General features: G+C 36.9%; 1 protein-coding gene across 6 annotated transcripts in view; it reads right to left on the bottom strand.

The window, feature by feature from the left end:
- Positions 1 to 17,500, bottom strand: part of LOC106876278 (uncharacterized) — a 1,065,409-nt gene that overhangs the window by 649,110 nt on the left and 398,799 nt on the right. For all 6 annotated transcript variants that reach the window (XR_016239069.1, XR_016239068.1, XM_089345612.1 and 3 more), the window contains one exon: positions 13,091 to 13,180. The gene's annotated coding sequence lies outside the window, so the exon portion shown is untranslated. The remainder of the gene's footprint in view (positions 1 to 13,090; positions 13,181 to 17,500) is intronic.

Genomic DNA, 17,500 nt, shown 5'->3' with positions numbered 1-17,500 from the left:
TGGGGTCGATATAATCAACTTAATCCGTTTGTCTGTCCTTGTTTGTCCCCTCTGCGTGTAGCCCCTTGTGGGTAGTAAAGAAACAATACACACACATATATATACATATATATAATGTATGGTGAATTTATGGAAAGAAATAAAATTCATCAATTTAGTTAAAAATGGAGAAGACAAGTTGTTAAAATATGTAAGAGGATTTTAATTCATGCTGACGATCGTTTAGTACAGAGATATAAAAAATCATGAAAGTTCATGTTTGAACTGAATTAGATTAAATTAATTAAAGAAATAAATTAATTATATATATATCAATGTACTCTTCAATGCAGGAAGCATAAACAAAATTATAAATTGTAAATCTTGTTTATATTTCCTGCACTGAAGAGTACGTTGATATACATAATTAATTAATTAATTTAATTAACTTAATCTAATTCAATTCTATCATGAATTTGCATAATTTTTATATCTCTGTATGAAACGACCGTCTACATGAATTAAAATTCTTTTATATATTTTAACAACTTGTCTTCTCCATTTTCAACTAAATTGATGAGTTTTATGGCACTTCTTTCCATAAATTCACCACATATCATATACAAGTATTATTTTCATATTCGCAGATTTGTGTCTATAAACCACCAGCAAAATATGAAGAATTGACATTAGAAACCCTTTTTGGAAACCTCCAAATTAAAGGACGAATCTACATTCAACCTTTTTACACCTATATTACTATACATATACATATATATATATGCATATATGTATATATATATATATATATATATATATATATAATGTAACCTCGTGTATATCATTGCCGATCTTTTCTCCCTCTGTCTTCCCTTCTTTGGACACCCCTATATTTCCGATGAAGAGCTCTGCTCGAAAAGTCAAATTCTTTTTCTTCCCTTCTCTGAGCGTCCAGTAACACAATATTTGTATCACGTCCTCGCGTTGTTGCTTTTTTGTCGTTTTTCTTGTTTGTTTGTTTGTTTGTTTGTTTGTTTGTTTGTTTGTTTGTTTGTATGTATGTATGTATGTATGTATGTATGTATGTATGTATGTACGTATGTACGTATGTACGTATGTACGTACGTACGTACGTACGTACGTACGTACGTATGTATGTATGTATGTATGTAGGTATGTACGTACGTATGTACGTACGTATGTACGTACGTATGTACGTACGTATGTACGTACGTATGTACGTACGTATGTACGTATGTATGTACGTATGTATGTACGTATGTACGTACGTATGTACGTACGTATGTACGTACGTATGTACGTACGTATGTACGTACGTATGTACGTACGTATGTACGTACGTACGTACGTACGTATGTACGTACGTATGTACGTACGTACGTACGTACGTACGTACGTATGTATGTATGTGTTGTGGCAGTGTGGTAAGTAGCTTGCTCACCAACCACATGGTTCCGGTTCAGTCCCTCTGCGTGGCCCCTTGGGCAAGTGTCTTCTGCTATAGCCTCAGGCTGACCAAAGCGTTAGAGTGGATTTGGTAGACGGAAACAGAAAGAAGCCCATCGTGTGTGTGTGTGTGTGTGTGTGTGTATGTATGATTATGTTTGAGTGTCTGTGTTTGTCCCCCCATTATCGCTTGACAACCGATGTTGGTGTGTTTACATCTCTGTAACTTAGCGGTTCGGCAATAGAGACCAATAGAAAAAGTACTAGGCTTACAAAGAATAAGTCCTGGGGTCGATGTGTTTGACTAAAGGTGGTGCTCCAGCATGGCTGCAGTCAAATGACTGAAATAAATAAAAGAATAAAAGGATATCTATCTATCTATCTATATATCACGTGGGTATGTATGTGCATATGTATAAATGTGGACGTATGAGTGTATATATATATGTGTGTGTGTGTGTGTGTATCAGTATGCATGTATGTGTGTGTTTGTGTATACGTATTTATGTATGCATGTACGTTCTCACACATTTATAGGTATGTGTTGTCCAAACCACTATCCGGCAGCGTCCAATTCTCTAACAGTTTTTTTCAAATGAATCAAGTCATAACCTTATCCATCTATTGTTTTCATAATCGGTCATAATGTCTTACGTTTAAGATGATTCCCATGCTTTCCCTGATGAGAAGGTTACAATTTTAATATCAAAGATCCCTATGGATCACACAGGTTGTAATCCTTTGAAACATATGTAGGAATAAAATATGCAATTATAACATGCGTTTTCTCCATTCCTTAAATTCTTAAATATACTCAAATACCCAAAATTTCAAGGAGTTCCTGCCTTAAAAACAGGAACTAAACCACAGTTATTTTGTGTTCTTTGCTACATTGGTTTCTATTAACCCATTTATTCTATCAGAAGAATTTTTATTCATTAAGATAGAAGAAATACACATAATTATATATATATATATATATATATATATATATACAACAGGCTTCTTTCAGTTGCTGTCTATCAAAGCCGCTCAGAACGTTTTGGTCAGCCCAAGGCTTATAGTAGAAGACGTCTGACCTAGGTGCCACACTGTGGAACTGAACCCAGAACTATGTAGTCAGGAAGCACACAAATTTGTTGTTCTTTCCTCCTAATGACACAGTTTTTGCAGCAGTGTGCATGAATGCATATATATATATATATATATATATATGTAGAAGGTTGAAAAGGAACACATGAGTTGATCTATTTGGAGAAAAAAAAGTCCAGGTAGAAAATGCTAAAAAATTTTTATCATAAAAGACATTTCAGTACCGGTTTCAGTCATTGAGATTTTTTCAACTGTAAGAATGGAAAACAATTAAATTCTGGAAAAATTAAATGTAAAGTTCTTTAAAAGAATATTTGCATAGTATTCAAATACAAGGGGCATTTTCCTTGTTTCTGCCTGTCTCTGTCTCTCTTGTTTACTCTTGTGGGTTTGAGGTTGTTGAGAATTATATATATATGTATATATATATATATATATATATATATATATATATGCACACACATACATACATATGCACAAACATGCAACATTATTCTAAATTATGCATGTACACAGATTTTATAAAATAAACACCCATATATTGACATCCTGTTTATTATTATTATCGTTATTATTATTATTATTATTATGAATATTATCATTATTATGAATATTATTATTATTATCAAAGGACACTATAAGCTTTTTTTATAAATAATACTTGCAGAAACCTCATGAAAATAATCTGAAATCTATTGATAACAATGTGTGCATGCATGTGTGTGTATACATATATGTATATATATATATATATTTATAAATGTGTGTGTATATGTACATATGTATCATATTTAGTCATTGTTGAAACACAACACTAGGCATACATGGGTTCCTGTATTATTTACTCTTTAAAACATTTGTAGGATTATTTCTTTTCTTTATCAACTGATAAACATTTATATGATATCTCCTACGTTTCCTTGATATCATATACGCGATATGGAGCATATGATATTATTTTCATGTGGAATTGAGAAAGGACAAAAAGTGAAAAAAAAAAAAAAATGGGGGGAAAAAACAATTTATAAAAAAAAAAATATATATAAAAATATAAAGGTACAAAAATACGATAAAAAAATATTTTATAATTGAAGTGGAAATCTAAGTGGGAACGAAAATATTTCTTCAGATTTTGGATTTTTTGGGGTTCTGGTTTCTTTTTGTGGCATCGGAAGACATTGGGTGGTGTTGGTGCTAGTGGGGTGATGGTTTAGGTGGTGTTGGTCGTGGTTGTAGAAGTGGTGTTTTGTGGTAGCTGTAGCGATGGTGGTAGTGTGGGTGGTGGTTGTGTTGGTGTTGGTAGTTGTTGTCAAGTGGGTGGTGGCAGTGTTGGTGGTGGTGGTTGCTGGGGCAGTAGTTGTGGCCATCACGATGCTGGTGGTAGTGGTGGGGGTGGATCTGGTGGTGGTGGCTGTGGTGATGGTGGTGGTGGTGGTAGTAGTGGTTGTTGTGTTGGTGATTGTGGTTGGCGGTAGTGATGGTGGCCATTGTTGTGATGTTTGTTGTGCTGGTGTTGTTGTTATTGGTGGTGGTGGTGGTGGTGGTGGCGGTGGGGGTTGTCATCTCTGTCATTGTGGTGGTGGTGACAGTGATGATGTTGTAGCTAGGATTGATAACAGTGGTGGTTTTGGTGGTGGTGATGGTAGTGGTTGGTGGTGGTGGTGGTGGTGATGATGGTGGTGGTTGTTGTGGTGATGGTGGTGGTGATAGTGGTGGTGGTGTGGTGGTGGTGATGGTGGTAGTGGTAGTGGTGATGGTGGTGGTGGTGATGATGGTGGTGGTGGTGGTGGTGGTGTGGTGGTGGTGATGGTGGTGGTGGTGATGGTGGTGATGTTGGTGGTGGTGGTGGTGGTAGTAGTTGTTGTTGTTGTTGTTGTTGGTGGTGGTGGTGGTGATGGTTGTTGTGGTGTGGTGGTGGTGATGATGGTGGTGGTGTGGTGGTGGTGATGATGGTGGTGGTGATGATGGTGGTGATGGTGATGGTGGTGGTGGTGGTGGTGGTGACGGTGGTACTGGTGGTGATGATGTGGTGATAGTGGTGGTGATGGTGGTGATTGTAGTGGTGGTGGTGGTGGTGGTGGAGATGCTGGCGCTTGTAGTGGTGGTGATGGTGTTGGTGGTGATGGTGTTGGTGGTGATGGTGGTGATGGTGTTGGTGGTGATGGTGTTGAAGGTTGTCTAGAGAAGGTTGTTGTCAGTTTTGTTGTTTTTATTAGTTGTCATTGTAGATGTTGCTGTTGTTTTCTTTCTTAGAAAATTTTGTTTGTCCAATTAAAAGTCTTGTAAAGGAAGATACAAAAGGACTCACCACAATTGTGGAAGTTCAACTTTCTTATCAATACATACATACATACATACATACATGCTTACATACATACATACATACATACATACATGCTGACATTCATACATACATACATTGATACATACATGCTTACATACATACATAAATACATACATACAAACATATATACATACATGCTTACATGCATACATACAAACATACATACATACAAACATACATACATACATGCTTACATACATACATACATACAAACATATGTACATATAATTATATATACATATATGTATATATTTATATATAGTGAATCCAGAAAAAAATGAAGAACAAACACAAACAAAAAGAAACAACAATGCGAGGACATGGTACATGCAAGGTATTAGCAGATGCTTAGGGAAGGAAAGAAAAGTAGTTTTACGTTTTGAGCAAAGCTCTTTGTCAGAAACAGGAGATGGAGGAAAGTCCAAGCGGAAAGGAAGATGGAAGGAAAAAAATCACCAACGATTCACATGTGATTATACACACATACATGTACATATAGACATCTCCTGTCCAAGCTTGACTTATGTATTTGCCACCACAACCTTGTTTAGGCTTAGCAGCCCTTCCTGCTTGTTTTCACTGTCCTGTTTGTGTTACCAATTTTGACCCTCCACAAAATCCCAAATTTTATTCAATTTGCTTTGCAGAAGCAAATGTTTTATCGAAAGCATATCTTATTGTGAAATGCTCAAAATACGAGGTAGAAGAACAGCCAACAACTGATGAAGGGTCATTCTTTGTGTTGTTTGTCGTATTTTCCATTTGTGTTTTTTGTTGTTTAAAAAAATATATATATATATCCTCATCATCATCATTTAACATCCATCTTCTATGCATGCATGGGTAGGACAGTTGACAGGAACTAACCACGTTGAAGAATACTCCAAGCTACTGTGTCCATTTGGCAGGGGTTTTATGGTTGGATACTCTTCCTAACACCAACCACCCTGCAACGAAACAGCCTGCTCATGAAATTAACATGCAAGTGGCTGACCACTCCACAGACACGTGTACCCTTAACGTAGTTCTTGAGGAGACTCAGTTTGACACAGTGTGTCACAAGGCTGGCCCTTTAAAATACAGGTACAACAGAAACAAGAAGAAAGAGTGAGTTAGTTGTGGTGAAAGAATACAAGAGGGGTCGCCACCACCCACTGCTGGAACCTCAGGGAGCTTTAAGTGTTTTCAGTCAATAAACACATAGTTCTTGGGGAGACTCAGTTTGACACAGTGTGTCACAAGGCTGGCCCTTTAAAATACAGGTACAACAGAAACAAGCAGAAAGAGTGAGTTAGTTGTGGTGAAAGAATACAACAGGGGTCGCCACCACCCACTGCTGGAACCTCATGGAGCGTTAAGTGTTTTCGCTCGATAAAAACACTCACAGCGCCCGGTCTGGGAATCGAAACCACGATCCTACAACTGTGAGTCCGCTTCTCAAAACCAGAGAGGAGAAAGCTAATTCGAAGACTACAAATCCAAGCCATCAATGGACCTGTAAAAATCTGTAGAACTTTCCAGAAGTTTATCAATTCAATATATATGATCATGTCTTGATATGCATGAGAATACATACAAATCTGCACATATACATACATACAAAAATACCATGTTAATGTCGAAATTGCAATGCAGAAGCCTTGGATCTAGGTTAGAAACCGGCTCTTTCTCTATTAGCTAGAAATTTTGAAATAAAACCAAATAATGACATATATACATACATACGTACATACATGCACACATAGCATACATACATACATACAAACCTGCATACATGCCTACATGCACACAAAAGTACCCTTTGGATGTTGTTGAAATTCTAATGAAAGGTGCCTTGGATATAGGTTAGAAACCGGCGCTTTCTCTATTGGGTAGAAATCTTGAAACAAAACTGAATAATGACATACATACATATATATATATATATAGGCGTAGGAGTGACTGTGTGGTAAGTAGCTTGCTTACCAACCACATGGTCCCGGGTTCAGTCCCACTGCGTGGCATCTTGGGCAAGTGTCTTCTACTATAGCCTCGGGCTGACCAAAGCCTTGTGAGTGGATTTGGTAGACGGAAACTGAAAGAAGCCCATCGTATGTATGTATGTATGTGTTTGTGTGTCTGTCTTTGTCCCCCCCAACATCGCTTGACAACCGATGCTGGTGTGTTTATGTCCCCGTAACTTAGCGGTTCGGCAAAAGAGACCAATAGAATAAGTACTAGGCTTCTAAAGAATAAGTATCCTGGGGTCGATTTGCTCGACTAAAGGTGGTGCTCCAGCATGGCCACAGTCAAAAGACTGAAACAAGTAAAATAGTAAATAGTATATATATGTGTGTGTGTGTGTGTGTCAGTATATACCCTAGAGAGAGAGAAAGAGAGAGAGAGAGTGAGAAAGTGAAAGACAGAGCAATGACAATAAGGAAGGCACATTCTAAATATTGGACACCACACAAAAACTGTTAAATTCTCTATTTCGAGAGGTGTCAAATAATTTTTGTCACACGGCAGTAATATAATCAGAGACAGTTTCAAGGCAAATATTCCACTGAAAATTTATCCGTGACCAGGCTTCAGGCGCATGCTGAAGATTTTGACATCTTAAACAAAATAAATTTAAATTGAATTTTACAAGTTTATGTGTTATAAAATGGCAGGATGCCTCTTAAATGGTTTTATGGCTTCACTTCTTCAGTTTTAGTACAACATGATCTTGAATGTTAAACGATATACAAATACAATTCTGAAATATATTTATGTATATGTCTACCTGCCTGCCTGCATTCCTGCATACAAACTATCCCTCTATCTGTCTGTCTGTCTCTGTGTTAATATATCTCCCTATCTATCTATCTATTTCTCTGTCTGTCGGTCTCTCTCAATGTCTATCAATTCCTCTACCTACTAGCCTACTTCCCTATCTCTCAAACTATCTATCGATCCATCTATCTATCTATCTATCTATCTATCTATCTATCTATCTTTATCTGTCATTCTATCTGTCTGTCTGTCCCTAACCCTAACCCTAACCCCATCCATCCGTTCACTCAACCATCCACTTATCTATCTATCTATCTATCTGTCCATCCATCCATCTGTCTGTCTTTCTGTCTGTCTATTTATCTATCTATCTGTCTATTTATCTATCTATCTGTCTATTTATCTATCTATCTGTCTTTCTCTTTCTGTCTTTCTTTCTCTTTCTCTTTCTGTCTTTCTTTCTCTTTCTGTCTTTCTTTCTCTTTCTGTCTTTCTTTCTCTTTCTCTTTCTTTCTCTTTCTATTTAACAACAAACATTCTTGCCTCTCTCTCAAACTATCTATCTATATATACATACATACATATATACATACATACACATGTCTGTCTGTCCTTCCATCCGTTTATCTATCTATCTATCTATATATCTATCTATCTCTTTATCTATCTATCTGTCTGTCTGTCTGTCTGTCTATCTGTCTGTTTATTTATCTATCTGCCTGTCCGACCGTCCGTCCATCCATCCATCCATGTATCTACATGTGCTTCAGAATAAAACATTAGTTGAGTACAGAGCGTAATATAAAATTAAATATATGACAAAGGAACAGGAAATTCAGCAATGAACTACATTAGTAGTCAGTTCATTTAATTTCCTATTTTTGAGGCAGCTATGGGGAGAATGGTGGTGGTGGTGGTGGTGGTGGTGAGGATGATGGTGATTACACCTGTGATGGTACTTGTGGTCATTATAGTGGTGGTGATTTGGTGATGATGATTGTGGTGGTGGTGGTGGTGGTTATGATGGTTGTGGTTGTTATGGTGTTGGTGGTTACGGTTGAGGTAATAATAGTTATGATGGTGGCAATGATGATGATAGGGGCAACACCTGTTGTTGCTGCTGTTACAGTTCTTACTGATAGTGTTATCATTATTATTGCTGTTGTCATTGTTGTAGTTATTCTTCCTGCTTTTGCAATGCTTGTTATTGTTATTGTTAACAGCGCTGACTTTGCTCTCACCATTGTATCCTGTTGTTATTTATGCCAGATGTTGCTGTTGTTGTTGTCGTTGGCAATCTTTCATCTTTTATCTCCTTTACTTCTTTCAGTCGTTTGACTGTAGCCATGCTGGGGCACCACCTTGAATTTTTCATCGAATGAATCTACTACAGAACTCATTCTTTGTAAGCCTAGTACTAATTCTCTCGGTCTCTTTTGCCGAACCACTAAGTTACAGGGATGTAAACACACCAACACCAGTTGTCAAGTGGTGACACGGAGACAAACACACACACACACACACACATATGTATGACAGGCTTCTTTTAGTTTCTTATTTCTTTACTGCCCACAAGGGGCTACACACAGAGGGGACAAACAAGGACAGACAAACGGATTAAGTCGATTATATCAACCCCAGTGCGTACCTGGTACTTATTTAATCGACCCCGAAAGGATGAAAGGCAAAGTCGACCTCGGAGGAATTTGAACTCAGAATGTAGCGGCAGACGAAATACCGCTAAGCATTTTGCCCGGCGTGCTACCGATTCTGCCAGCTCGCCACTTTCTTTCAGTTTCTGTCTACCAAATTCACTCACAAGGCTTTGGTTGGCCTGAGGCTATAATAGAAGATACTTGCCCAAGGTTCCACACAGTGGGACTGAACCTGGAACCATGTGGTTGGTAAGCAAGCTTCTTACCACACAACCACTCCTGCACAGTGGTAGCAATAGTATTTTCCTTATTGTTTTTTTTTTTGTTGTTGTCGCTCTCCTAAACTTTGGTGAATTTGCAGCTATTTCTGCATCATGTTATTGTTGTTAATTCCGATCTAGCTGTTGCTGTTGTTGTCAATCTTAATGTTGTTGTTATTGTTAATTCCAAAGCAGTTGTTGTTGTTGCTGTTGTAGTTGCTTGGTTTGTTTTGTTCAATTAAACTCTTGGAAACAAGATACAAAAATATCGATGCCGCAGAAGTTCAAATTTCTTGTCAATACACAAAGAATTCCTCAAACAACACACACACACATAAATGCACGTACACACACACACACGTGTGCACACATACACACACACGTGTGCACACACAGCAGAAAACCAAGATAAATATTTATAAAGAGAGAAAGCAGGCACAGGTATTCCCTTAGTGGTGAAGATGTTTGTTTATAGCCACGGCATGACTGTGAGTTCAATTCCTTAGTATGGAACCTTGAACACATATTTTCTACTGTAATCAAAATCTAATCAAAGAAAACATTCAACTTCATCATCATCGTCATTGCCGTCATCATCATCATCATCATCATCATCATCACCATCATTGTTAGCATGATTTTGATGGAGTTGAGGATGATGAGGATGATGTCATTGTCGCCATTATTGTCATCAGGGCCATCATCATCATCACCATCATCATTACCTTATCATCACCATCAATATCTTTATCACCACCAATACCACTATCATCATCATCATCATCATCCTCATTATCATCGTTACGTCCCTGTAACTTAGCGGTTCGGCAAAAGAGACCGATATAATAAGTACTAGGCTTACAAAGAATAAGTCCTGAGGTAGATCTGCTCGACTAAAGGCGGTGCTCCAGCATGGCTGCAGTCAAATGACTGAAACAAGTAAAAGAGTAAAGAGAGTGTATACACAGGGCTGGCCTTAGGAGGTGTGGGGCCCAATTGGCTGAGATGAGGGAAGGAATTTCTGAGGGTCCATCCTACCCTAACCCTTTCTGATTTCCATGGCAAAAAATCATTTGCGGCATATTAGGAGATGAGATTAGTTGATAGCACAAGAAAAAAAATGAGGAAGAACATTATTTCCCACCAAAATCAAGTTAGATGTTAAACTATAATTTTAACAAAAATTTTCACCATCACGAAGCGAAATTACGTCTAAGCTACGTTTTTTAAAAATATTCTGGCAAAAATTGGAAAGAAATTTAACATGATCACAAAGAAACTTTTATCGCTAAAATGTAAATTAATAATTAAAATTTTTCAGAAGCTGGTTATGTACTTGTATTTTTTTTCTATAACCTCTGTTATAGAAAACACCGTCCTGTCTCTGTGGTAAGAAGACTGTTGCTTAGCTGTATGGTTCTGGGTTTAGCACCACTGTGTGACAGCAAATGTCTCCTCCTATAGCCCTGTGTGTGTGTGGCTGTGTGTTTGTTCTTGTCCAAAAACCTAAATGGTTGTCATTGCAAAGAGGTTTTCTCTTTTGTACAAGAGACAAGAAATTTTATCTCACCTCCCTTATCTCTCTCTCTCTCTCTCTCTCGCTCTCACTGTACACACACACATACACACGCACACACATGTGCGTGCATGTGTGTATGTATACAGTTCACCACACACTGAAATATACATACACGTACAATCATGCGCATGACTAACATAAACACACATATGCGTACATTCACACAAATACAAAGACCTCAACCAAACCAAACCAAACCATCATGAAAAATAATTGAACTCTTAACCTTTGTTTAACCATGTCTTTTTGACAGAAATTCTTGTCGCTAAAATACTGAGCACTGAATTCTTTTACACAAACACATTTAGCCTTTTGCTTTCTTTAATACATACATACATACATACATACATATATATATAATATAATATAGGATAAATTCTTTATAAGAATTTATCAAGTAGTCAGCGTGAAAAAACCTCATAATGAAAAAATAACGAAAAATTTTCGTAATGAGAAAATTCATCGTTTCTTCATAGATATATTTAATAATATATAAAGGGCATTAACTGTGCATCAATGCCTCACGCTATCGAGGGACTAAATAAGTAAAAAAAACTACCAAAAATAAGTAACATATTTACCGAAAGCGAGGGAATGCAGCTTTTCAAAATTTATCTCTTAAAAACATTCAACTCAACGGTAGACCACTGGTTTCTCAATCAAATACAGAAAAAACTGTGAAGTAACCTGTATTCCTTTGTTCATCAGTACGCGTATGGTCAAGATATATAAAAATAAACAAGAATCAACCTACCACGATGTAGCCATCACAGTAACGATGACTTTTGTTTACAATTATATATCCCTTTCGATTGAGAAACCAGTGGTCTACCGTTGAGTTAAATGTTTTTAAGAGATAAATTTTGAAAAGCTGCATTCCCTCGCTTTCGGTAAATATGTTACTTATTTTTGGTAGTTTTTTTACTTATTTAGTCCCTCGATAGTGTGAGGCATTGATGCACAGTTAATGCCCTTTATATATTATATATATATATATATATATAAATGGAGTTAAACGCAGGTGTAATTCAAATTCTTTTACTTCCGACACTCGTGTGATTTTTTGCTGCCCTGGTAACTGTTTATCTATGTTTTCTGTGTTAATTGTAAACAAGGGAAAAATACACACGTCTATTTACATATATATATATATATATATATATATATATATATATATATATATATATATATATATATATATATATATATATTTATATATAAATAAATATAGGGATGGTATTATTAAAATACCATCACAAGTGGCAAGTGAATTATCAGCCATACAGGCAAATTAATAAAATATATACATACAATATTAACTATGTGCATACCGTAAATCCTCGATTATAGTCTGCCCTTGAGTATAATGCGCAGGGGATTTTTAGGGGGCTGTACCTCTGAAAAACCTAAACCTTGTGTATAATACGCACCCCTTCTCTAACTTGAGTCAAGGCGGTCTATATAACATCCTTGGTTTGTAAACATATATACGGTAACGTCCTTTATTATTATTGTATATATAACATAATGCAAACGTGTAGCTTTTTTGTGCACTTTGTTTGCAGAAAATAAAGAAATAACAGTAATAATGTCAGGGAAAAATAAATATTAAGTAAATGGCCTTTACATATTTATCACTATCAGTTACAAGCCCGACATCATAAAATGCGTCTGAATAAACATTGCCGGACAGAAAATAGAGACTCGGACATTGCTTAGAAAATATGTTTCATTTTTAACCTCGTATATAGTATGCACTAGGGATTTTGACCTTTAAATTTTGGGGAAAAAATGTGGATTATACTCGAGGATTTACGGTATGTACACATGGGTACTACATGAGTACCTATATTGCTAAAAAATAGAAGTCAAAAAATACTTCTGTACCACTGAATAGTCACAAATCTATTACAGACATGATAGGAAAAAATATCAGTGAACAATAATAATGCCTTACCTCTACTGGGTCAGAACAAGTAAATGCTGGTCAACTTGGTTTCGAAATTTAGTGCCAAATAGGTGCCTGATTTCTCATCAGCCAAAGTCGCTATTTAAATAGAGATTAAAATAGCCTCATTAAAGGATAAAAATAACCAAGGAATTACTGGTACATCACTTATTATTTTTTGTGAATAGTAATATTCATAAAATAATAGGTTTAAATATAAATCTTGGTTTATAAATGTTCAAATTAAAATTCAGAAAATGGAGCGATAAACATTAATATAATTTACTAACGCCAAAAATTCAACATATTCATTTACAGCTGTTTTGATTTTTCTCAAAGAATTAAATTCCAATAATTAAAAACATTACATTAGGCAAAATCTCATCAGAGGAGTAGAAAAGACATACTGTTAGGTTATTAGATGTTATTGACAATTAGTAGCGAAACTCGAGTCCAGGATTAACTAATTCATTTTTTGTTCATGCCTCATGAATTCTCTTTTTGCGGTTTGAGTTTTAACTGGTCTTTTTAGCATGTAAGGAATCCTGTCAATGGTCTCCTCTTTGTGTATAAAAGTATTCTATACACTCTTAAATATATATATTATATATAATATATATCTACACTCTCTGAGTGGTTGGCGTTAGGAAGGGCATCCAGCTGTAGAAACTCTGCCAAATTAGATTGGAGCCTGGTGTTGCCATCCGGTTTCACCAGTCCTCAGTCAAATCGTCCAACCCATGCTAGCATGGAAAGCGGACGTTAAACGATGATGATGATGATGATGATGATGATATGCTTATGTATATGATTGTGCATGTATATGTCAGTCATCATAAGTGTTGTTGTTAAGGAGCTGTGGAAACTCCTTAATAACAGCAACAACAACAAACATAAAGTCTCCACCACCAACAGCAACAACGTCCACCACTGTCATCATTGCTACTACTGGCAACAATGACAACAACAACAACAACAGCACATTTGAAAACAATGACACTCCACCGAGTGAAGTGATATGGCAATATGGATGGCTGAGTGATCCTTTAAGGGGCTCTTTATTCTTCCAGCAGACACAAACAATGATGATGATGATGATGATGATGATGATGGTGATAACAATAAGAAAAATTAATGGTGATAATAATAATATTAATAATAATGAGGAGGAGGAAGAGAAGACGTAGTAGCAGCATCCTTACTAGAAGTAGTAGTAGTAGTAGTAGTAGTTGCAGTAGTTGTAGCAGTAGCAGTAGTTGTAATAGTAATAGTGGTTGCTGTAGGAGTAGTAGTAGTAGTAGTAGTAGTAGTAGTAGTAGTATTTGTTGTTGCAGTAGCAAAAATAGAAGTACTTGTAGTAGTAGTAGTAGTAGGTGGTGGTAGTAGTAGTAGTAGTAGGTGGTGGTGGTAGTAGTAGATGGTGGTTGTAGTAGCAGGTGGTAGTAGTAGTAGTAGCAGGTGGCAATAGTAGTAGGTGGTGGTAGTAGTAGCAGGTGGTAGTAGTAGTAGTAGTAGTAGTAGTAGTAGTAGTAGTAGTAGTAGTTGAATCACTGCACCTCCTTTACTTCCCGACTTCCTCAGTCCAGTCCACCCTCACCCCACCCCTTACTGTCCCTATTCCAAAAACGAAGTCCACAAACCTTTAGCCAATATTCACATTTAGTTTTCTGCAGAGTGGAGATGCTCTTCAGGCAGATACAAAGAATACAAGTCCTCACTGCACTTCTTTGCTGCTGCCGCTGCAGTGTCTGCTACTGCTGCAGATGCAATGATGCATGAGACAAACTGCATCGTGAAAATGTCAGCCACTTTTGGAAAGAGTCTTCAAGTTTTACCAATGCTTGCATCTGTTCCAGCAGAGCATTAAATGCTTGAGTGCAACGGCGCTGCCAAGATGCAAGAGAATATCTGTGGCGTCTGTCTCAACTAATCTGTGTCTTGTGCTTTGCGTATAGGCTGTGTGGTAAGAAGCTTGCTTGTCAACCACGTGATTCTGGGTTCAGTCCCACTGCATGGCACCATGGGCAAATGTCTTCTATTATGGCTTTGAGCTGACCAAAACCTTGTGAGTGGATTTGTTAGATGGAAACTGAAAGAAGCCTGTTGTATATATATATATATATATATGTGTGTGTGTGTGTGTGTGTGTGAGTGTGTGTGAGTGTGTGTGTATGTGTGTGCCCATGCATATGTGTGTGTGTGTGGGGTGGTGGTGGTGCATGTCTTTGTATCAGTGTTTCTCTACTACCACCGTCTGACAACCAGTGTTGGTGTGTTTATATCCCTGTAAATTAGTAGCTCAGCAAAAGAAAATGGTAGAAAAAGTTCAAGACTTAAAAAAGGAGTCTTGGGATTTCTTCATTTCACTAAAAGTTTTGAAGGCACTGCCCCAGCATGGCCACAGTCTAGTAACTGAAACAAGTAGAGCAGGGGTTTTCAAACTTTTTGACTTGCGGACCCCTTTATATTTCAGGCTTTACCTTAGGGACCCCCTTATAAACGCTAATGAAATTTATACATAAATATTTGCTTAGAATAACATATATTTTTACATTTATTTATTTAACAGTATTTAACAAATAGGTTTATTGTCAATTAAAAGATTTCGATTAAAAAACACATATAAAATCAAATTGCCCATAAAAAGTATTTGTTGTCCACAGAGCCCCTGTGGTCCGCGGACCACAGTTTGAAAACTCTCGAAGTAGACGATAAAAGCACAGCTTGACTTACCAGCATGAAAGCCAGTCAAGGCGGCGCTAGCATCGGCCACGTTTGAATGGTGCTTTTTACGTGCCACCAGCACGTGGATCACAACTACAATTTCCATTTTATTTTGATGTTTTTGACTCAATAAGTTTCTTCAAGCACAGCATGTCACCCTGCAATCCAAGGTACTTTTGAGTGGGCTGGTTATGCGACAATGGTGTAGGCTTAAGCTGTGAACTCACTTTATGTGATGGGTCTTCACAGATACAGCATATCTCCAGAGACGCTGGTCTTTCGTTATTGCCTCTGTGAGGCCCAACATTCGAAGGTCATGCTTCACCACCTCATCCCATGTCTTCCTGGGTCTTCCATGATAAACATGTCTGGCCATGAGGAAATACTACCTTCTTTGAACTAGGGGAGGGTTGGTGACAGGTAAAGCATCCAGCTGTAAGAATTCTGCCTCAATAAAATTCCTTTGACTCCAAGCAAATAAATGTTAAAATGATTAGGATATGATGGGTGTCTACCTACCAAATCCAGTCACAAGACTTTGGATGGTCAGCAGTTACAGTAGATGATACTTGTCCAAGGTGCCATGCAGTGGGATTGAACCTAGAACCATGTAGCTGAGAAGAAAACTTTTTAACCTCACAGCCATGCCTATACAGTTTACTATAACAAAATAATTAACTAGAAAATTCTAAACACTAATATACATCACCACCCACACACAAATTACAAAACTCATATTGTAAGTTATATTAATAACTAAATTTATTAATGATGTTGATGCTAATAATAACAATCCTTTTACTATAGGCACAAGGCCTGAAATTTGGGGAAGGGGACTAATTGATTACATCAACTCCAGTGTGTAACTGGTACTTATTTCATCAACCCTGAAAGGATGAAAGGTAAAGTCGACCTTAGCAGAATTTGAACTCAGAACGTAAGGACAGACAAAATTCTGTTAAGCCTGGCATGCAAATGATTCTGACGATTCACTGCCATAATAATGATAATTATTATTATCATTATTATGATAATGTATATCTGAAATATACTCAACTGCTCTCAGAAATAATACTTAAAATGAACCCAACTGCTCTCAAAAATTAAGTAAAAAAACAGGAAAGCAATCCAGAATCCTTGTCCAGTACCATATCATTTCCAAAATCTAATCAGTTTGTGCCAGTCACGAGGCCAAACATCCCTGAAAGTTTCATCGGAATCCATCCAGCAGTTCTTGAGATATCTTGTCCATGGACAGACAAACAAACATGAGTGAAAACAATACCTCTGCCTTCGTTAAGGCGGAAGTAATAATCCTTTCTACTATAGGCTCAAGAACTGTGATTTTAGGGGAGGGGACTAAGTTAGTTATATTGATCCCCAAGCACACAACTGGTGCTCACTTCAGTGACCCTGAAAGGATGAAAGGCAAAGCCAACCTCAGCGGAACTTGAACTCTGAACGCAGCGGCAGATGAAATACCGCTAAGCATTTAACCCAGCCTGCTAATGATTCTGCCAGCTCACTACCTGAATAATGAATAAAATTATTATCTTTATCTCCTAATATAATAACGAGTGTAGTGTTTTTATATATTTGTATATATATATATGTGTATGTGTGTGTGTATATATATATATATATATATATATATATATATATATATATATATATGAAAGAAGGTTTGAAAATGCA

Source organism: Octopus bimaculoides, chromosome 29 (genome assembly GCF_046866305.1).
Source record: "Octopus bimaculoides isolate indiv1 chromosome 29, ASM4686630v1, whole genome shotgun sequence".
Taxonomy (NCBI): domain Eukaryota; kingdom Metazoa; phylum Mollusca; class Cephalopoda; order Octopoda; family Octopodidae; genus Octopus; species Octopus bimaculoides.
The sequence above is the reverse complement of the archived record's forward strand: the minus strand, read 5'-3'. Positions and strand labels throughout refer to the sequence as shown.